This window comes from Cydia fagiglandana, chromosome 27, assembly GCF_963556715.1.
Source record: "Cydia fagiglandana chromosome 27, ilCydFagi1.1, whole genome shotgun sequence".
Classification (NCBI taxonomy): Eukaryota; Metazoa; Arthropoda; class Insecta; order Lepidoptera; family Tortricidae; genus Cydia; species Cydia fagiglandana.
The window spans coordinates 7,070,345-7,094,471 of record NC_085958.1 but is presented as its reverse complement, the minus strand read 5'-3'; the positions used below and the strand labels follow the sequence as shown (position 1 = coordinate 7,094,471).

At 39.7% G+C, this 24,127-nt stretch overlaps 1 long non-coding RNA gene across 1 annotated transcript in view; it reads right to left on the bottom strand.

Annotated features, from left to right (window-relative positions):
• Window positions 1-3,103: 3,103 nt before the first annotated feature.
• LOC134677944 (uncharacterized) overlaps window positions 3,104-24,127 on the bottom strand; it is a 48,178-nt gene continuing 27,154 nt past the window's right edge. The window contains exons 2-3 of the long non-coding RNA XR_010100133.1: window positions 18,039-18,230; window positions 3,104-3,240 (exon numbers count right to left, since the gene is read on the bottom strand). This is a non-coding gene — a long non-coding RNA (uncharacterized LOC134677944). The remainder of the gene's footprint in view (window positions 3,241-18,038; window positions 18,231-24,127) is intronic.

Here is a 24,127-nt window from a genome sequence, read left to right as displayed (position 1 = left end):
GCTGGAGCAGGTCCTCGCTCGCCATGGTGATGTGGTGGGCGCGGCGCGATGTATCGCAGCGGGACACAGAGCGCTCGCCCCCTCAGTGTGAGCGGGACACATACCTTCCATCTCTCCTTGACCACATGTCCTGGCTGGAGCAGGTCCTCGCTCGCCATGGTGATGTGATGGGCGCGGCGCGATGTATCGCAGCGGGACACAGAGCGCTCGCTCCCTCAGTGTGAGCGGGACACATACCTTCCATCTCTCCTTGACCACGTGTCCCGGCTGGAGCAGGTCCTCGCTCGCCATGGTGATGTGGTGGGCGCGGCGCGATGTATCGCAGCGGGACACAGAGCGCTCGCCCCCTCAGTGTGAGCGGGACACATACCTTCCATCTCTCCTTGACCACGTGTCCCGGCTGCAGCAGGTCCTCGCTCGCCATGGTGATGTGGTGGGCGCGGCACGATGTATCGCAGCGGGACACAGAGCGCTCGCCCCCTCAGTGTGAGCGGGACACATACCTTCCATCTCTCCTTGACCACGTGTCCCGGCTGCAGCAGGTCCTCGCTCGCCATGGTGATGTGGTGGGCGCGGCGCGATGTATCGCAGCGGGACACAGAGCGCTCGCCCCCTCAGTGTGAGCGGGACACATACCTTCCATCTCTCCTTGACCACGTGTCCCGGCTGCAGCAGGTCCTCGCTCGCCATGGTGATGTGGTGGGCGCGGCGCGATGTATCGCAGCGGGACACAGAGCGCTCGCCCCCTCAGTGTGAGCGGGACACATACCTTCCATCTCTCCTTGACCACGTGTCCCGGCTGGAGCAGGTCCTCGCTCGCCATGGTGATGTGGTGGGCGCGGCGCGATGTATCGCAGCGGGACACAGAGCGCTCGCCCCCTCAGTGTGAGCGGGACACATACCTTCCATCTCTCCTTGACCACGTGTCCCGGCTGGAGCAGGTCCTCGCTCGCCATGGTGATGTGGTGGGCGCGGCGCGATGTATCGCAGCGGGACACAGAGCGCTCGCGTTTACCGCCGAAGTTCGGTAAAGTTCGGGACCTGGAAATAAGTAAATATACACGGTGTAACATAAATAAATAATAAATAAACATTATAGGACATCTTTTACACAAATTGACTAAGCCCCACGGTAAGCTCAAGAAGGCTTGTGTTGTGGGTACTCAGACAACGATATATATAATATAATATATAAATACTTAAATACATCGAAAATAACCATGACTCAGGAACAAATATCTCATCTCAACATGAGGAAACCGAATAATTTTAACAGCGTATTCCTGATCATATTTAGAGACAAAAATGTCCTGTAAACTTTTTTGAAATTCGCCTAGTTTCAGAGATTATATTAATTTAAAAAAAACAACATTTTATTGTACCAGTGTAAAACGCCTTTTTGATGGTGATGTTGCTGCTATGGGACGTACGTATCCTTATTGATAGATGTCAAAAAGTGACAAGTAACACTTTGCAAGAAGTAAGGTTTACGAAAAAAAATGTATGATATAATCTGTCTATTTATAGATTTATTTCGCAAACATATCTTGATAAAATACAAACCTTAATAGTGGATTGGCTTGATTGACCCGAGGGGCGAGGGCGGCTTCAAATCGCCTCTCTTCGCGCTGCAACAAAAATAACATAATATAACATATTTATTTATATATGTATGTATGCATGTTTATATACCGGGTGTGGCCTATAACACGAGCAAATATTTAAAACATAAATTGTGCTCCTCAAAGGGTGACGCTTTTGTTCAACAACTTTTAAAAATTATGAAGTATTTAGACTTCCTATCTTTCATACAAAATAAATATTATCTTCAATGGACGCCATCGCCATGCCATATCATTTGTGATTGACGTTGCTTGTCATAGTTGTCATGCCTCAAACATAACAAAATTCGCAATACATTGCGTCTTAGAATAAACTTTAAAGTGTATTAAAAATCAAACCACAAGTTGTTTTTAAAAGTTGCTGTACAAATGTTGGTCAGTATGAGGAGTACAGCCTACTCCTCCTTAGTCTTACACTCTTGTCAGAGTGGTCGTGGTTATGAGTTGTCCTTTTCTATGTTTATTGTGGCTGTTGCGATACTCCTCCATCTCTCTCTGTTTGTGGCACTCCGAGCAGCCTCAGTCAGGGAACATTTCGTCGTGGACTTTATGAGATCCGTCCACCTTGTAGGAGATCGGCCATTTTTTGCTCATATTACAGGCCACACCCGGTATATGTAGGTTTATTTATATTGCTATTATCTTTACATGTGTTAGTCTGTAATTAGAATATTGTTTAGAATAACCTGATTTGTGATTCATAATTCTTCTCGTTGTCTACAATCCTTAAGTACAAGTTTTCAGTTTGACCCAATGGTTGACTGGTAGAGAATGCCTCAAGGCATTAAGTCCGCCATTTGTACATTTTGCTATCGTGCAATAAATTTTAAATAAATAAATGGAGCAGTCGGCAACCTTTTAGCAGCCAAGGGCCAAATAGTAGTTACCGAAGTTGACGCGGGCCGCACTTTGTTAATATTTATGACTTTATCAGACATTGTCGGGCATCCTATCTCATTGCATAATAATTGATTGTCATAATGTAATGTTACGCATAAATTTCTTTTCGCATATATTTTCTCGAGCTGAAACAGAAAGTTTTTTTGAAAATATTTTGCATAGGTTGTGTACTTGTGTAGAATAGGGTAGGTTAGGTTAGGTTTGTGTTATAATTTTTCCGAAATGTAAATATTTCCCGCACAATAACAATTATGCGAAATGAGTTTAGTAACATCACATTAGGGCAATCAATTATTATGCGACCCAATATGGACCCGACATTGTCGTTTGTCAATATTTACATACAAAATGTGACGTCCTACGGTAAAGGTTCCTTGTGGCGGTTGGCGCTTACGCTATTATTAACGCCGCTTCAATATTATTGCTGCGCTATGTGACGTAAGTGGCAGCCGCCATAAGGTACCTTCACATCTCACCAACCAACGTCACAAATAGCCAGGGAGGCTCGCGGGCCGCATGTGAGAGGTTCGCTGGCCGCTTGTTGCCGACCGCTGCTCTAAGCACCAAGCTTACCTGCTGGGGCACATTTCGCTGGGGCCGCGCGTCGGACCCTGACCCCTGGGAGTCGGTGTCCGCTGATGATGACGAGGATTCGGAGCCGTTGGACTGGTGCGGCCCCTGCTTGAAGGAGTCCCTTTCGCAGGTCGGCTCTTTCTCCCTGTAACAAAAGATAGCATAACTTTAAGATAAGATAGAGTCTGGCTAGCCAAATTTTGTTGACAAATATTTCCTTGTTGCATCACCAATTGACTATGCTTTAAAAAAAAGTTAAGTCTGTTGTCAATTTATGTCATTCATTCAAATTGTTTGCGGTTTATAAGGCGTTTATTTTAAATAATAATGACTATACCAAGTGATCCGCAAACTATTATCTAAGCTCGTAAATAATTACGATAATGTGCGAAGTCGTCGTGAAGCGATTATTAACGAAAAACTGCAATGTTTACAAGTCGTAAACAATTTATTAGGTTGGTACTCTATTAATATTTTGATTACTTTAAGTACTATTTCTAACATTTCCCTGAATTTATTAATACCTGAATCTCATAAACAGAACAAGTGTGTAAAAAACGGATAAACTAGAAGTTCTGGAAAATATCAATAAAATCAAAACATTGGACCGTAAACTTATGTGTTTGTCGTTGACTGTACTTTAAATAGTGGTAGAAATTATGTGAGCTGACTTTGAGTGCACGTCAACGTCTATTTAACTTATTTCCTTAGGTACCTTACGTGTGCATAGAAAATCAAAAATATTTTCTAGTATTAAAACTATAAATCCTACTACACACAGTGTGACCAGCCCAAGATTTTTTGAATTTCCCGCCAAAACTTTGGGTAATATTTCAGTAGCCAGACTCTAAGATAAGATATTATACCTTAAGGGCTCATTTAGACGATGCGAGAACTCGCATGCGAGTTGCATTACATTGCGGGTTTTGAACTGTTGGTTGAATTGGACGTAACCAACAATCCGCAATGTAGCTAAGATCGCATGCGAGTTCGCTCGCCGTCTAAATCGAAACGGCTCTAACGATTTCGACAAAATTTGCTATATGGGGGTTTTCGAGGGCGATAAGTCGATCTAGCTAGGTCGTATCTCTGGGAAAGGTGAAAACCGCATGAAAAACTGTTCAGTAATTTTTGAGTTTCTCGCGAACATAGGTACAGACAGACAGACGCACTTCGCGGTGGGAGACTTGGTTTGAAGAAGTATTATCTGGGAGACAACATATGTATAAAAACTCAAAAATGCGCGTTTTCCCAGAGATAAGACCTAGCTAGATCGATTTTTCGCCCCCGATATATATATAGGAAATTTCATCGAAATCGTTAGAGCCGTTTCCGAAATCCCCGAAATACTTTAAAGGTATTAGATGTAGTAATAAACATTTTTAGGTACGTAATAGGTATACATAATTGAACGAAAAAAAACGCGTCCCACTGTTGGGCACACGCCAAATGTAATACGCTAAGTATGAGACCTTTTGCATATCTCTCGCAGATTTCAACTTTCGCTGCCAAATGACTTTAGAGATTTGAGTGTTTTTATTAGAAGAATATTTTTTAAATATCTAAATAAAAGGGTTTTATGAGTTTGATTTTACGTTTGTCTGTCGGTCTGTGACGAAAAAGCGAAATTGATTGTCCGTAATATTTTCAGGGTTTATAATACCTCAAAAGGAAAAAACGGAACCCGTATAGGATTACTTTGTTGTCCGTCCGTCCGTCTGTCTGTCAACACCCTTTATCTCTGGAACGCGTCCGTAACGAGTTGAAATTAAAACCTTATACTCAGGTGTATAACTCCTTGTAGCTTTAAAAAACCGGGCAAGTGCGAGTCGGACTCGCGCACGAAGGGTTCCGTACCATAATGCAATGCAAAAAAGAAAAAAAAACGGTCACCCATCCAAGTACTGACCACTCCCGACGTTGCTTAACTGGTCAAAAATCACGTTTGGTTGTATGGGAGCCCCATTTAAATCTTTATTTTATTCTGTTTTTAGTATTTGTTGTTATAGCGGCAACAGAAATACATCATCTGTGAAAATTTCAACTGTCTAGAACACTAGCTATCACGGTTCGTGAGATACAGCCTGGTGACAGACGGACGGACGGACGGACAGCGAAGTCTTAGTAATAGGGTCCCGTTTTACCCTTTGGGTACGGAACCCTAAAAACCGTTACATAACTACACGTAAACTAAACTATTTCAGTGGAACTAAGCTGAGTCATTTGGCAATGTGTCGTTCATTTAACTACCTAAATTGCCTAATTAGTTTAAAAAGCTTTTTCGGTGGCAGGGAAAGTATTATTTTATCTACAATTCTGAGAAAAACTCTATATAGTAATACTCCAAATATTAAAATTTGATGCAGGCTTCCCGATCATTTGACTTTTAAGTAAATAAGTTATTGGCAAAAATTTCATTTTTGGTACAAGCTTTTATCGCCGACTGTACTTTTCTTTCCACAGGCAACTAATGCTCATCGAATCAATTCTAAAAATCCCAAACACAATTAGGTTTCGTTGATTTATCACATAGTTCCTATGGCCACCTCCGGTCTCCATCATCAGATCAGCTCGATGACACCATAATACTGCATTGTCACCCGACTTACGTATGTATGCAAAATTTCAGCTCAATCGGAAACCGGGAAGTGGCTCAAATTTAACTTGCAAGATTTGATTACACACAGACAGACAACGGTCAGATGAAACCAAATAAAAGCTTGTAATTACTAACCCCGGCTACTCACGTAACGATAAATCGTTGCGATAAAACTGTGCAGTCCGACTGTGCAGATAAATCGAACCGTGTGTATGTCGATTATCGTAACGATTTGTCATACACACGGTTCGATTTATCTGTACAGTCGGACTGCACAGTTTTATCGCAACGATTTATCGTTACGTGAGTAGCCGGGGTAAGTCAGGCCTTACGGGTACTATGAATGGTGCCAATACAGCGGTGTCACACACCAATTCGAGCCAATCGTGCAGTCTAACGACACAACGCGATGGTTGATTAGTTTGCATCACGCGCGCGATTGGTCGCAACTAACATGTCAGATAAACGTCAGTCCATAGAAAAGTATGCACAATTGTGGAAGGTTTATGGCAGAGAGAGCGGCGGTAAGCTCTTAAAGGCTACTCCGGTTATTAAATGCACTAAAACACGCATGAATATATGTGTTATCTCTAGGGTTGCCATAATTAGTCGGAACTGATAAGGGACAGTGGACAACTTTTTTACCTGAGGTCCATATTGAGCCTCAGAAACTTTCGCGTGGGACACCGAGGGGGGGGGGGGTGTATCTGGTTGCTATTGTTTGGAGAGCCCTATTAATAAATAAATAAACATTATAGGCAGGATCACTACTCACTAGGCCAGACCGGTCGACCAAATACGGGACCAGTAAAAATACGGGACGTGATACTTAAATACGGTGACAGTCCCGTATATACGGGACGTATGGCGACCCTAGTTATCTCTACCACAATTAGCACACTTGGTATCAGATAACGTAACATTTGACACGGTTGACTAACTTCCTAAATGACTTATCTAACATATTATACATATTACTAATCACAAAGTTAAGCTCTTTTGAAATTATAATATAAGTTTCTTATCACCTAACATTATGCCCTTTTTATCAATATTATGATAATAAATCAATTATTGACATAATGATAATTATGTTTGTTTATTATATTAAATCAAAACAAGCCAAATTTTCCTTTAGAGATACAAGCAGCTACCACAACTGCCATATTAGCAATGTCAATCGGACATATTTGCTAACGTCTGCACAGAATAAATAATAGTTAGGTACAGAAGACTCACTCTCTAACAAAACGCGTCTGTCACGATCAGCACAGATATGGCCGATAGGTGGCGACAGCGCCACGCGCGGCTTATGGCAAACCCCAAAATTGGGGTGGAACGGATGTACTTTTAGCTACCTGTAGCAAAGCGACGAAATCGCGGAGTGAGCCACGCCTGACGTCTGTGTAACTTACTTTCTAGGGTTCCCTACCCAAAGGGTAGAAACGGGACCCTATTACTAAGACTCCGCTGTCCGTCTGTCCGTCCGTCTCTCTGTAACTCATGATCCGTGATAGCTAGACAGTTGAAATTTTCATAGATGATGTATTTCTATTGCCGCTATAACAACAAGTACTAAAACCAAAATAAAATAGATATTTAAGTAGGGCTCCCATACAACAAGTGATTTTTTTGCCGTTTTTTGCGTAATTGTACGGAACCCGTCGTGCGCGAGTCCGACTCGCTTGGCCGGTTTTTTAAATACATCTTGCACCCACTAATATGCAAGTACAAGTTATGCAAGTACCATTCCAATTAGAATCTTTTTGGCAATTAAATTAATCATTTCAAGAAAAAGTTTCAGAGATTAACATTTTTATTCATTGGTAATATAATCAGGATACGAGAATAACTTATGTGACCTTTATCAGATTATTCCTCTGGCATTTACAAAGGAAAATCCACTATACCTTCTGGGAAACCTTCTTTTGACCTTTTCATTAAGTATCTAAAAGTCCTAGTATAGTCGCCATCAGATATATCGGAGCGGCCAAGGCGCTCACAAATATCTGAACACACCTCTATTGTCAAGGCGTTAGAGTGCGTGTTCAGATATTGTGAACACCTTGGCCGCTCCGATGTATCTGATGGCGACTGTACCTACAATGAAGCACCTTTATCTATGTTGTCTATATCTTCGATTTGTTAAAAAAAAACATTCAACTTTTTTTTAACTTATCGTAAGTCGTAAGAAACTAATTATTGATTTATCAAAAACGGACGGTTTACAATGTTATAACTTAAATAAAGAATTAAATAGCGCGCGTAATATGATAATATCGATGATTGGTATCAATTATATTTAAGTATTTAGAAATATAATAATTTGTCGTAATTAAAAACTAAAATTATCGGAAAAGAAAAGTGGGACGGCAACAGTTAACCGGCTGATTTAAATTGCGGCCTATTGTACGAAACGCCGCATCGTTACGTCATCTTCGCCGCGGTCGGATTATAGTCGAGCGGGATAGCTATGAAATCTTCTAACCCACCCACAAATCGATTTTGAAGGAATATGAAGTATATTAATTAAAATGTAACTACCCATACACAGTTGTTAATACATATACTACAAGTAAAAACAGTATTGAGGTTGCTAAATGTATAAATAAGTTGAAAACTCACCCAGAAAAAGTGCAACTAGGTTCTCGTTAGACGAGAATAAAATTAGAATCCCTGAAAAAACACTGAAAAACCACTGAAAAAGCTAAACAACACCACTAAAACCAGCGCAGTGCTCCCACTAACTATGTCGCATAGCGTTTATAACGTTGCGTGACATTTAGCGTCGCATATTTGCAATTTCCCCGACATTTCCTAGGCACGGGTTAGCCATCGATCGCGATGCCATGACAGTTCTGTCCCGAGTGAATAGAGCCGCGATCGCTCAGCTGACGGCGACTTTTTTTTAATTTTGCCGCATTGAAGTTAGCCGTGGGCCGCAGAGAGAAGGTCGACGAACTCCTCAGTATAAATTAGGGTTCCTTTTGACATTACGGAATACATGAGTACATTAAGGGTTATTTATGTTTGGGAATTTAAATGAGGAAAATCGTAATCGTTACTTTTATCTGCCCTTTAGCTTTCGTGATGCAAATGTTTAACGTTTTAGTGATTTTCAGGCGAACGCCGTAGCGGGGCGACGTGGGCGCGACAGTGATCTGCGGTTCAGAATACGAAATGGAACCCTTGCTTTGCATGTAATTTATAGCCGTAGAATTAAAATAAAAAACCGGGCAAGTGCGAGTCGGACTCGCGCACGAAGGGTTCCGTACCATAATGCAAAAAAAAAACAAAATAAGCAAAAAAAAAAACGGTCACCCATCCAAGTACTGACCACTCCCGACGTTGCTTAACTTTGGTCAAAAATCACGTTTGTTGTATGGGAGCCCCATTTAAATCTTTATTTTATTCTGTTTTTAGTATTTGTTGTTATAGCGGCAACAGAAATACATCATCTGTGAAAATTTCAACTATCTAGCTATCACGGTTCGTGAGATACAGCCTGGTGACAGACGGACGGACGGACGGACGGACGGACAGCGAAGTCTTAGTAATAGGGTCCCGTTTTACCCTTTGGGTACGGAACCCTAAAAACGAGTATTGTTTTATCCATTTTGCCATTTAGGATCATGGTTGTAGCTTGACAAGAACTTATTTATTTATTGATTTTTAACTTTATTTCACATAAAAAGAGTAGGTGCAACAGGCGGACTTAATGCCGCTTTCTATAGGCATTCTCTACCAGTCAACCATAGGGCAAAACAGAAAAGCGTCAAGATGGGTGTAGTGAGAACAGAAAAAAAAAACATGACTTTATTAAGTACTGTACTCATTATAATTTATGAATTTTATGATTCTTTACCGACTTACAAAATAAGAGGTTTAACACTAGGCAACTGCCAGTGCCAGTGTGCCAGTAAGTAGGTTTCTATTCTAAATAGAGTCAGACCAAGAATAGGCTGCAGCGGATTTGATAGCCCACGCAGTGAAAGACTGAAAGTGTTATTTTAATCGTCAAACTTCTATGAAATTATGACGTATAAATGACACTTGCACTGCGTGGGCTATCAAATTCGCTGCAGACTTTTTTTTATTTTGGCCCGACTCTACCTATACATAATGTGTAATATGTACATTATTGTACATGTATAATTATGTACTTATAAGTACTCAGTTCTTACTTGGAATGAAGGCAAAGGAGCCGGTCGCGAATTTCAGCCGAGGTTTTCTTTACAGAGAACTCCATACGAAAGCAATAACCAAAGTCACGGTGCGCCGCACCCATAAGTGGGAACGAGAAAGAGATATCAATGGGTGCGGCGCACCAAGGTCGCGGTGCGGGGCGATAGTGTGTTATAGCTAGGGACGAAGCCATGCGGTAGAATGAGATAGCAATATCACTTGCTCGCTCTAACGCATAAATGCGTCCCTTGGAGTAGTTGGAGTGGCTGGCGTTGGCCCATCGTGTAGAGGAGCCTTTACGATTATTATTTATTAAAGACTTTAGAAAATAAATGATTTTATGAAATCCTATGAAATCTATAGATGGTCAAGCAAATCTTGTCAGTAGAAAAAGGCGCGAAACTCAAATTTTCTATCCCTGCGCGTCTACATGTCTACATTTTCCAAATTTGCCGCCTTTTTCTACTGACAAGATCTGCTTGACCAAGTATAATCCAGTATAATCTCACCAAAGACGAGGCTGTAGGGCCTTTAGTCTCAGCCTGTCCAGAAGGACGAATAAAAAAAAATTGCAACGTCAATGTCAAACTGACAGTAACGAAAATGAAACGAATACTCACTTTTTACTATTAGTTAGTTTTCTTATATTTTGTATGGATTTGAAACAATATCCTATTAAAAAAATATACCTATGCCTCTATTTACGTGACACTAAAGAATAATCACGAGTTTTAGTTCACTATGGAGTCGACAGCGGTACAGGCCGGTACAGTGAATGTTGAGCCCTGTGATGAGGATGTGTGTATCTCAACAGAGAAGCCCACGGCAGCGTTTGTGAATGCTCAGAAAGCTGATGATGATGTGTGTGTAAAACACGAGCCTAGTTGCGATGGTGTGTGTATAAAAACTGAGCTGTCGTGCTCCGATGTGTGTGTAAACGAGCTCGGCAGCGCGGCGGCAGAGCTGTACTCCGATCATGTTGTGAAAGATGAGTTTGTACTCGGCCCCGTGCTAGTGGAGCGTCGCGGAAGCCAGGCACCAACAGGTCAGTTGTGGATACTACACCGTGAAATTTTAGTGGTTGTTTTCCCGCGGCAGGGCGATTTGCTATCGGTAGTACTTTCGAATTATGATAGACAAACTTACAAATAAACTGTTTTCCAAAAAAAAAAATTACAAAAAAATAACCTAAACTCGAACAAGTGAAAAACAATAGTAACACACTAAAACTGCAAGTCGACGACAGTTCCCGATATTGTAAACAGATAAACAAATAAACAAGCACATGTTACTTTTTTAAACTGCGTAACAGGCTAGAGTGCTTTACTGTTTGACAACTGAAATTAAAATTTACTTAGACTGTTCCTTCACGATTAACAGTCGAAATAAAACCTTTTTATTAGTTTGATGATTGCCATTACTTTGTGTCAACTTTGGTAAATCGAATAATTACATCCTCTTCGCTTATTAAACTAATGTGATAACAGATCCTGTCAATGTCATCACTGCTATTTCTAGTAAAATGGATCGACAGTACGAATATTCTAATTTAGAGTACGTCGCGATGGTGCAGCTGTACGCTAGGGCTAACAACGACTCCCACGCCGCCCGGCGACTTTACGCGGAACCGGACCATTTACAGTCGCTGCGTCTTCGGGGGATTTTAAACCCCCAAGTTCCACACGGACGAACAATTGTCGCCGCAACACAGCGGCTGCTTAACCACGGGCAGTTTCAAACGCCAGCACATGCACAGGGCAGAGGTGATTGTGTATTGAACGTGGCGGATTGCAGTTCGAACAATTATTGCGGTATCGGGAAGTTTAAGTGTTTGTTTAAGTTTTTGGTCATTAAAAGCTTGATCTTAACTTGTTATGTTTACTTTTAAGGATCTGCAAACTAACTGCACGTAAAATGTGTGAAGGAAAAATAAATGGAACTACTTTTTAGGTTATTATGTTTCATTCACTCAAAAGAATTAGGTAGGTACTACTGCAGTGCTACTACTGGTGTTAGGTCACTTTCGAGTTTCGTTCGACACATTTATAAATCTGGCATTTCTTAACATTATTTAAAAAAAAGATTACACATCGACTGTATATCGATAGCAGAATCATTTCGTTGCGGGAAAACAACCACTAAAATTTCACGGTGTATAGAACGTTTCTAGGGTTCCGTAGCCAAATGGCAAAAAACGGAACCCTTATAGATTCGTCATGTCTGTCTGTCTGTCTGTCCGTCCGTCCGTATGTCACAGCCACTTTTTTCCGAAACTATAAGAACTATACTGTTGAAACTTCATTCTTGAATGCCCAGGGGTGGCAAAATACCGGGCACAACACCTCAGCTCACCGGGGTCTCTCCCAGAAGTCGTCGGCAACATTAAGGGTCTGCTAGGCTTCTTGGTGGAGTTGGGTTGGCAGGAATAGTGCCGCCATCCCATCACGCAAAATAGGCGCAATAATAGACGTCGAGTTGCGGAAAACAAGCCCGCGATAACCTATAACCTATACTGTTGAAACTTGGTAAGATGTATTCTGTGAACCGCATTAAGATCTTCACACAAAAATAGAAAAAAAAACAATAAATTATGGGGGTCTCCCATACTTAGAACTGAAACTTAAAATTTTACTTTTCATCAAACCCATACATTCTAATATCATTTTTTTCTAAACTGAATAGTTTGGCGAGAGACACTTCCAAAGTGGTAAAATGTGTGTCCCCCCCTGTAACTTCTAAAATAAGAGAATGATAAAACTAAAAAAAATATATGATTCACATTACCATGCAAACTTCCACCGAAAATTGGTTTGAACGAGATCTAGTTAGTAGTTTTTTTTTTAATTGTCATATATCGTAAACCGCAATTTTATTATTATATTATGTTACTTGCTGCTACATAACCCTTCATGGGCGAGTCCGACTCGCACTTGGCCGCTTTTTTAGCATTAGCAAAAGGCTACGCGATCTTGACGTAACTTTTAATTGAGAAACGCTTTTTAAAAATCAATAAGTATTGCTTATGAGAGCAAAAAAATATAATATTATGTAAATAAACGTATATGATTCGGGCTGCCATCCATCCGGGTTTCCCCGGATTTGTCCTTAGTTTGGAGGCCGCCCGGCCGTTCGGAGGCCATCTGGGGGCTTTAAGAAGAAATGCTTTAAGTAATCTGTGAAAATAAAATATTGTTGCAGCATCCAATTTGGCAACAGAAGCGCAGTCATCGATTGTCCCCGATATACTGCGGAGGGACAGCCGAGCGAGGATACGGCGTATTCTTGTGGATATGCTCACCGGCACTCAGAGCACAGACCGGGACACCCCGAGACCAACTCATGAAGCTGATGAGGAGCACAAGAACTCAGGATTTGGGAACGTTAAAAGAAACAGTGGAGGTGGGTGCAGATTTGTGTTTTTTTTTTAAACTGGTTTTTAGGGTTCCATACCCAAAGGGTAAAACGGGACCCTATTACTAAGACTCTGCTGTCCGTCCGTCTGTCTGTCACCAGGCTGTATCTCACGAACCGTGATAGCTAGACAGTTGAAATTTTCACAGATGATGTATTTCTGTTGCCGCTATAACAACAAATACTAAAAACAGGATAAAATAAAGATTTAAGTGGAGCTCCCATACAGCAAACGTGATTTTTGACCAAAGTTAAGCAACGTCGGGCGTGGTCAGTACTTGGATGGGTGACCGTTTTCTTTTTGCATTTTTTTCCGTTTTTTTTTGCTTTATGGTACGGAACCCTTCGTGCGCGAGTCCGACTCGCACTTGCCCGGTTTTTAATTTAACAAGGTGGATTCTACCAATGTGAATTTGTGTGTGTGGAATGTGTTTTTTTTTTTATTAAAGTTAGAACGAAAAGGCTACGAGCATGTACAAGTACAAAACAATCAACTCCGCACACGAAGTCGTAATCGCGACAGTTGCAAACGTAGCACAAGCGTACAGAACTTGTATAGAACTTGTACAGAACATGACGTGTACGTTACGCGACGCTTGGCGCCCAGAACTCTACGCGTCTCGTATTCGTAACGTTTTTATGATATGCTTATGCCTAGGTGTCTCGTGTACTCGTGTGTCGAGGGCATAGTGAATCTGTGTGATTTGTTGAATTCTACACGGTGAAATATAATCGGTGATCAGAGCGGCTACCGCGAAAACCGAAATTCGCAATTTGCGGGGATCTATCGCTTTTACTCCAATGAAGGCGTAATTAGAGTGACAGAGAAAAATCCCCGCAATTTGCGAACTTCGATTTTCGCGGTTATAGCCCAGTTCCCTTACCCCGAGTCACTGACACTACTGACAGTTTCAACACTAACATATATTATACATTAACTTCTACGTTACTTATTAACTTGACACTAAAGAATAGCGAGTTTTTAGTTCACTATGGAGCCGACAGCGTCACAGGACGTGAGAGTTAGCGTGAATGAAGATTGAGCCCTGTGATGATGAGGATATGTGTATCTTTTAACAGAGAAACCCACCAGTGTTTGTGAATGTTCAGATCAGTTCCCTTACCCCGAGCCACTGACACTACTGAGGGCAATTATGCACTACAATGAATTTTACTGTCCGGCAGTCCGAGTTTTTACGGTCCGATATGGCACGCCATTAAATGAATATAGTAGCTTGTGCACTAGACTTAATTTTACCGGCCGACATTCTACTTTTCCCCATTCCGGACAATTTTTTTCCGGTCCGAGATGACAGCTATGAAAACGTGTTTATGCTTGTGCACTGCGTTTGGAATTAGTATTATTCATGACTTGGCGGGGCGGGGGCGGGCTAGGGGGGGTGTTTCATGCTACTACGCCGCACCTGCGAGTAAAAAGACGGACAAGTTATTAATAGGCCAAATCTCATGCAATTAACTTCAATATCTATCTAATTAAATACATTTAATGATATCTTTAAAGGTTTCACTTTCACCATTCACGATTTATAATTTTGTGTAAGAATGTCCTTATAATATTTATTTTCCATTTATTATCAGGGCCCAAGCTGCCGGTGGTCAGGGCCCAAGCTGACAGTGGTCAGGGCCCAACTTGCCGGTGGTCAAGGCCGTAGAGTGAGGAATCGCCGTGACCTAAATTACCGCCTTCTGCATCTGACCCTTGATCCAACCACCCAGCGAGAGTCTCTCTAGGTGTTGGTCGAGACTCTGCGCCATGAGACCGTTCGCTGATACGACTATAGGAACAATGATCGTCGAGCCAACATCCCACATGGCGGTTATCTCGTGAGCTAAGTTTAGGTACTTGCTGGACTTGTCCTTCTCGGCCTTCACGAGATTCTCATCATGAAGAAGAAGAAGAAGAAGAAGAAATACATTTATTTTAACGTCACAACATAGTACATGTAAAAAAAAAGAAAAGTATGCAGACATAAAACAGATTAGGACGCTAAAATAGGATCCCCACTCAGCATGATGCCGCGGCAGACCGTGGCGCTGGTTTTCTGTGGGGACCTGACTTAATCTAAAATTGAATGGCGACACGTATTACGCCAACGACACACAAGTAAATTATTTACATTGATTATAAAAAAAACATGAACATTATTATTGATATAGCAAGGAAAACATAGAAAATGAATACACAAGTAAAAACCAGAAAAGAAAAGAACAATCACATGACATAGACTACCGTCTTTTTTAAAAAAAAATATATAAAAAATTTGCGAGGACAATAATTATTGGTATTTGGTGTGGTAACACCAAACCACAGTACTTGTATTTGAATGTAGAACAGTTGCACAAAGTCACAGAAAAAAGAGAAGCCAAAACTTAAACTAAAGCAACTAAACTAAAACTAAGACATATCATAGTTTTGCTATAAACAGAAATGTGTGTGAGTGAGTAAAAACGTGTGAGTGAATAATCATGGGGGATGATGACGTCGACAAGCACGGCCATGCGCTGTGATATTTATCTATTATTAATTTATTTAATATATTGTTGCAGGGCAAATTCCACAGAAGAGGCCAAGCACTAGACCCAGTTACAAATGTGCTAACTGTAAATATGTAACAGGGATAAGATCCTCTATAACACGTCACATGAAGACTCATTCTGAAAACAAACCTCACAAATGTGACCAGTGTAGTTATGCTAGTAATTACAAACATTGTTTATTAGCTCATATAAGAAAACACAGGGGCGAAAAGCCTTACAAATGTGATCAATGTAGTTATGCTAGCAACTTAAAATCTAATTTGTCAGCCCATTTAAGAAAACACACCGGTGACAACCGTTACAAATGTGACCAGTGCAGTTATGCTTGTTATAACAAAAGTGAATTATTAAAACATATAAGAAAACACACTGGTGAAAAGCCTTACAAATGTGATCAATGTAGTTACGCTAGCAACTTCAAAGCTAATTTGTCAGCCCATTTAAGAAAACACACCGGTGACAACCGTTACAAATGTGACCAGTGCAGTTATGCTTGTTATTACAAAAGTGAATTATTAAAACATATAAGAAAACACACCGGTGACAACCGTTACAAATGTGACCAGTGCAGTTATGCTTGTTATTACAAAAGTGAATTATTAAAACATATAAGAAAACACACTGGTGAAAAGCCCTACAAATGTGATCAGTGCAGTTATGCTTGTGATTACAAAAATGAATTATTAAATCATATAAGAAAAAACACAGTTGAAAATGAAAAGACTGAAAAGCCTTACAAATGTCATCATTGTAATTATGCTAGCACCAATAAATGTAATTTGATAGTTCATATCAAATCACACGCACACACTGCTGAATTACCTTACAAATGTGGCCAGTGTGGTTATGGTAGCAGGCGTGAATTTTATTTGCTAAACCATCAGTGTGACCAGTATAGTTACAGTAGCAACACTAGTAACCGTGAATCTTCACCACCCGATTTGGCTGTTGTAAGAAAACCCGAAGCGAGATGTTATGTCAACAAAAGACGTGCGCTACGTTTGACAGTCGGCGAGTTACAGGACAGGGCAGGAGAGGGCAGGATTGTTGAGCATTAGAGTTTTAATTCGTTCGTAGCGACATCTATAGTCAACTATACTTGGTCAAGCAAATCATGTAAAAAATTTAGGCGCAAAGGATTATCGTCTCATAGAAAATTTGAATTTCCGCGCCTTTTTCAACTGACAAAATTTGCTTGACCAAGTATAGCAGTACTGATAAATTCCGCGAATTGACGTTAATAAAAAAAACATTTATTTACGGAAACAGCATATTTTTACATATTAGGTACAACCTCCGCAAAACTGTATAACAGTTTGGTGGCAGATATACGCACCCTCTCTTTACGTGCTGTTTTAAGCTGTCTTACTTGTGTACTTTTTTAGGTATATAAACTATTTAGATACTTTAGTTCGTTTTTCTTTTTAGAATTAGATTATATTAGATATAAGGTAAACCATCTTGATGTGTCTTTTAATTGAAAAACACATTTTAAAATTAAGTAACGACAAATATCTAACAATTATGAATCTAATACGATATTTTTTATACTTCTGCTTTCATAAGTAATAGTTACTGAATTTTAAAAAGCGTATTTGAATTAAGAGACATGTCAAGATCGCTTACCTCCTTTCAAGTTATTTCTAATGCTAAAAAAAACGAACTATAAGTATAAATTATAAAAATAAGTTCACTAATAACATGATTCTTTAAGTTTATGCACTAATAAACAGTTTATGCTAGTTTTATATTGTCAAAAATACCAATTTATGACGCCAGTATTTTCGTTCTGGGCATTTTTTCAATTTAGACGGCTCTAATATCACCATAAATCTAAAATTGGTGACTAAATTGGAGAATGACGCCAATTTCATTTCTGATCAAATCGGTCGATTTGATCATCCCGTCTGGTGTCATAAATTGTGAGGAAATTTAAGAAAAGGGAAATGATAAATCTTCCGCCTAATTTCGTACGCATATTACAGCCCTAGGTTGAAACATTTACGGACCGCATCGCCTAGCAAGTGTGATGAAAAAATACATTACAGCCCTAGGTCGAAATTAAGGATTTACGCACCGCATCAGGGGATAGGACGTTACAGAAAACCGCCTAGGGGTTGGTCTGTGTGGGGGTACATGTTCCAATTTGAAAAATACTATAATATCATTTGTTTTTCTATAATACATACCAAGGTATTATAGAAGGTGCCCAGTCCAATTGGACCCGCCGTGGCGCTACTAGCGACATCTTCTGTCTCTCTTCAGCCACCGTCGCTGTCTCGCTCGCACGCTCACAGAACTTCACATAACATACACTGGGGCCATTTATTTTTAAATGTTCACAAGTTATTGAATTCTAGTTGATTACTGCCTGTTTGTACCTGTAACAAGTAAAAATTGTTATTAATTATAAAATGTTAATATTATAAATATGTTTTCTTTTGCTTACGACTTTTTTATGCAGACGCGGAAGGCCATTCGTCTGTTGTCTGTTTACCATTTACCATCGAGTTAAGAAGTAAAATTAAACATTGGTTCTATATACGGTCAAACAAGTTTGTCAGTAGAAATATGATGCGCACAATTAAAAATTTCTATGGGACTATAACCAAGGCCTGTTCACTTCCTAAGAAAGTTATGTCCCCAAATAATTGCGCATGTGTGCGCCTGAAGCTTCTATGTGTGCGTTGGCCTCCGAGAAAAAGTTGCGAGTAATAAAAATAAAAACATTTTTCTACAGCAACAATTATCCCAACTCTGATTAAATTATCACGAATTTTATACATAATTAATCATAAAACGGGACTTAAAACGCTTAAAACTTAATTACACGCGATTAAGTTTTATAATGAATATTTGCTTCCAACTGTCTTTATCAATATTCATAAAATATATGGAGGGTAGGTACGTCTACCCACCATAATAAAAAAATATATTTGTCAATGACTCTGTCCAACTGCTGTGGTTAAAGTTCATAACGAAAATTTTATTTATTAAATCTTTAAATAATAAATACAACGTAGCGGTACAACCACTTAAGACTGTAAGTCTGTACCTACATAGATTACAGCAATGCACATAGAAAATGTGCTAAATGCGGATCAACGGCTGTTGAAGCAGCCAGAGTGAAATTTATACAGCTTTAGTGGGTTCAGAAGGAACCGAGTCATAACCAGAGGTCGGCGGGGGTGAGCTATTTGCTTTATAATATGACGTAATACATGTCAAATTATAAGGTAAATAGCTCACCCTGTCCGACCTCTGGTCATAACGCATCTGGAAAGCGTATTAATTAACCGTGAAGAAATGTATGAATGAATACAAGTTAGAAATCTGTGTAAAATGCCGTGTGTAAAGTGTAGTGTATCTGTGTGTAAAGTGTAATAGGTAGGCATGCCTAATGTTATTTGTATAATACTGAAAACTTTGTAAATGCGCTTTATTAATGTCTATTTTTATTAAGTTGTCAGGGTTTAATTTTCAGTGTATATTTCTATATGTAAAACATAATACAATGTTATAAACATAAATATGCCTTTTATTTAAATCAATAGATAATACCACAAACAAGGGGTAATATTTGCATCTTTCATATATTTCGTGATATGAAGATAACAAATATGTTTATCAACATAATTACTATATACCTATAATACCAATACCCGCCAGGCTAAACCGGTTGTCAACTTTAGTTCCATTGGTACACATCGAGGGCGCCAGTAGTATAAACGTATAAACGGTTGGGGACATTTTTTTGTATGGAGTTACCGTTCTTCTCCTAGTGAGTATTATATTCTTTGACTATAACCCTACGCGCCTAATTTTTTTAAATCTGCCGCCCTTTTCTACTGACGGAAATTGCTTGATTGAGTATAAACTCACTCGAGGACACCTTGCCATAGGACCATGTCATTGTCACATCGAAAACGTAGATTTTGAAATACGGCTCGAAAGCTGAGCGACGTGGGAGTCACCTGTTACCAGAATAGGCGCCCTAGATATTCGTGCCCCACATAGATCGACACGTTAATGACATGTTTTGTTCGAGATCATTCAAAATTGCTTTGTTAAAATAGTTTACGCGAGATTGGCAGCGCCATCTCTGTTGCATTTCATGAAAGCAAATAAAAGAAAAAAGATTGAATTAATTATTGGCGAAAAAACTTTTGATAGGTAGGTATAATCTGTGGACTTGTAAAAAAAGTTTAGTTTTTTCTACTCTACACTAGATTGCGTTGGCATTGACAAATAAATTAGTTTTATTAGTTATAATCTGTGGATTTAGAAAATACTTCTACTATTCAACGCTAGATAGCGCTGTTTAAAGGAAAACTTGGCCAAAGAGTTTAAATATTTATATTTTTTTGTCTGCTTGAACTTGTGATGTGCGTTCCAATTGGCGGCAAAGTTATAGTTTGTTAACCCATTTCCGTCAGTAGAAAATGTCGGACAATTTAATAAATGTAGGCGCGAAGGGTTATTGTCCCATAGATAATTTGAATTATGCGCCTTTTAATACTGACAAATTTGTTTGATCGGCTAGGTATATCTTTAAATAGTTATTTGTTTTACAAGGGGGCAAAGTTGTTGTTTAACCGCTCGTGCTAATATTAATACCCGAGCAAGCGAAAGATTCCAAAATTGAACCACGAGCGTAGCGAGGGTTTTAAAGCACGAGGGTTAAACAAAATTTGCCCCCGAGTGAAACACAAAATTTGTCACCACACCAACCCGAAGCAAATATTAAATGTAAAATATCAAATATCAAACAAAATCAAATCCAAATGAATGTTATTAAATATTTATCATCCAAAATCATCATTTAAAAGTCAATTCTACCAACAAACATAAGAAAACAACTCAAAATTTGCATTTGATTACTTTGCCTCACATGTGGATAAAATGCAACTTTGCTATTCGTTTTTGAAGTGCAAAGTAATTCTTTCCGAGCTGGTGTGGTGAAAAAGAATTTAAGTTTTTATTTTTTTGAGTGTTTTTGTAGTGTGTGTGTTAATGAAACTAACGAGTTCCTGTATTTCTAAGTAATATGGTTCAGTTTTGATTGGCATAAGAGTAAATATCAGATTGCAGCGAATAGTTATTAAAAGTTTTCAAACAAACTATTGTTTAGTCTATAATATGTGTGCAGAATTATAAATAAACGAGGTATTTCCTGAGATGCGTTCCAAAACGTTTAAGCTTTCAAATATGTAACGTTTTGTTTGGTTTTTGTAGACGAGCAGTCTGCCGTTTACCTCAATGTGTTGCTGGGTGGAGAAAATATTGAAAAGTAAGAACGATTTAGGTACATTTTAACACACAGTTTTGAAGAAATAGAAGGTTCACATGTCTGTTAGAGTCCAGCGAGAATATTAGACTTAATATTAAATCACATTACAATCAGGCAGTAGCGTAGCTAGCATGGGTGGCACCCGGTGCGGAAATTGTGGGTGTCACCCCAAAATTCAATCAAAATTGTAAAATATATTTAAAAAGAGTAATTGTAATTTATGTTAAATAGCTCAAGATTTATTCCATCGCTTTCATTTTACATGATTTTACGAATTTTTATAGGTGGCACTACTAATGTTCACGGTCGGGTGTCACCCCTAAATGGGTGTGCGCAGGCTATCGAAATCGCTGCAGCCTTTTCTTGGTCTAACTCTATAAATTCACTCTTTGTCAAAACATCTATGAAGATTACCCGTGATTTTAATGATCTGTCAATTATGTGTTGATCCCGTGCCAAGCCAACGCGGGTACTTAATTAGTTGGGCATAATCGAAGGAGAGTGGCTCAGTGGGGTAATTGGTCATGAATTAAGATATGGGCTCCTCAAACTTATCGACTTCCTACTCTATTTTTGATACAGTCAACAGTAGAAGTTGCTAAGCCGGCCAGAGCGGCTACCGCGAAAACCGAAATTCGCAAATTGCGGGGATCTTTCTCTTTTACTCCAATGAAGGCGTAATTAGAGTGACAGAGAAAAATCCCCGCAATTGACGATTTTCGGTATTGGCGGTAGCCCTACAGTTGTTAAAAATTTTTTCACCACACCATCTCGGAAAGAATTACTTTGCACTTCAAAAATGAATAGCAAAATTGCATTTTATCCACATGTGAGGCAAAGTAATGAAATGCAAATTTTGAGTTGTTTTCTTATGTTTACTGGTAGAATTGTCTTTTAAGTGATGATTTTGGATGATAAATATTTAATAACATTCATTTGGATTTGATTTGGTTTGATTTTGATTGATATTTTACATTTAATATTTGCTTCGGGTTGGTGTGGTGAAAAATTTTGTGTTTCACTCGGGGGCAAATTTTGTTTAACCCTCTTGCTTTGAAACCCTCGCAACGCTCAAGATTCCATTTTTCGAACCACTCGCTACGCTCGTGGTTCAATTTTGGAATCTTTCGCTTGCTCGGGTATCAATATTAGCACGAGCAGTTAAACAACAACTCTGCCCCCTTGTAAAACACATAACTATTTTATTATTATTATGAATAGGCTTACTCATGGCCACAGACTAGCCGAGGCGTAGACGTGGCCTACGATCTTGTCTGGGAGACCGAGCTTTTCTCGGAAAACATACAAAAACTCAAATTAAGCGTTTTCCCAGAGATAAGACCTAGCTAGATCACTTTTTCATCCCCGAAAAGTCCGAAAACCCAATATAGCAAATTTCATCGAAATCGTTAGAGCCGTTTCCGAGATCTCCGTAATATGTATTTAAATAAACAAAATTTGCTCGTTTAACGGTATTAGATAACGGTATAGCGTGTCAAGGTAATTTTGAACACCTCGCCCGCTTAGCAATTTTTTCTGCTGGCTGTACATTATGACATCAGATCAATCGATTGAATTAGTTGTTCCAGCTTAGCCGGCAATAATCTAAAATCATAATGTTATTTGTTGCGCCGTCTGTAGAATAAGCCTTTAGCATAGAATTTGGGCTTGTCAGAATTGTCTCGATCAGTGGCGTAGCTATGGGGGGCGGCGGGGGCGGTCCGCCCCGGGTGTCACCCATTTAGGAGTGACACCCGACCGTGAACATGAGTAGTGCCACCTATAAAAATTCGTAAATCATGTAAAATGAAAGCGATGGAGTAAATCCTGAGCTATTTAACATACATTACAATTACTCTTTTTAAATATATTTTACAATTTTGATTGAATCTTGGGGAACCCACAATTTCCGCACCGGGTGCCACCCATGAGCTACGCCACTGGTCTCGATACCTATATTAATGACCGGAAAACAAAAGTAAGTACAGCTAGCGATAAAAGCTTTAAGAAAAATTGATTTATTGTCAAAAACTTATTCTTACTGTAAATCTAACGCAGATTGATGACACAGAGTCATTGGTCATTGGAAAAGGAGAACAACCCACGGATTCCCGAAATAGTTGCCATACAAAGCACTAGTCATACAAACAGACCTGGTTTATTTATGGCAACCAGTTGGACTATTTACCTGCTTACGTGGTTTTTAGGGTTCCGTACCCAAAGGGTAAAACGGGACCCTATTACTAAGACTTCGCTGTCCGTCCGTCCGTCCGTCTGTCTGTCACCAGGCTGTATCTCACGAACCGTGATAGCTAGACAGTTGAAATTTTCACAGATGATGTATTTCTGTTGCCGCTATAACAACAAATACTAAAAACAGAATAAAATAAAGATGGAAGAAGTTGTATGGGGCTCCCATACAACAAACGTGATTTTTGACCAAAGTTAAGCAACGTCGGGAGTGGTCAGTACTTGGATGGGTGACCGTTTTTTTTTTGCTTTTTTTTCTTTTTTTTTTGCATTATCCGAGTCCGACTCGCACTTGCCCGGTTTTTTTGGTGTATTCCCGTCACCGCCGGGCACAAATGGAAATAGATGTTTTCATATAAGTCATTCCCATTTGTCCCCGCCTCCTGTATGGCGGCCAGTTGCGGATTTGCAGTCTTTGCCGCCCTAGGCCCCAGGCCCTGTAGCCGCCCCTTTCTCAGCACCCATTATATTGATTACATTTGGAGTTATTTCTTGTTATCATCAGCGAATTTTTTGTCACAATTTGCCGCCCCTAATATCTTGCCGCCCTACCCTAGGCCCGGGCCTACTTGGCCTTAGGCACAGAATAAATAATAGTACTAGGTGTAGAAGACTCACTCTCTAACAAAACGCGTCTGTTACGATCAGCACAGATATGGCCGCTAGGTGGCGACAGCGCTAATGGCTTTCCCCAAAATTGGGGTGGAACGGATGTACTTTTAGCTACCTGTAGCAAAG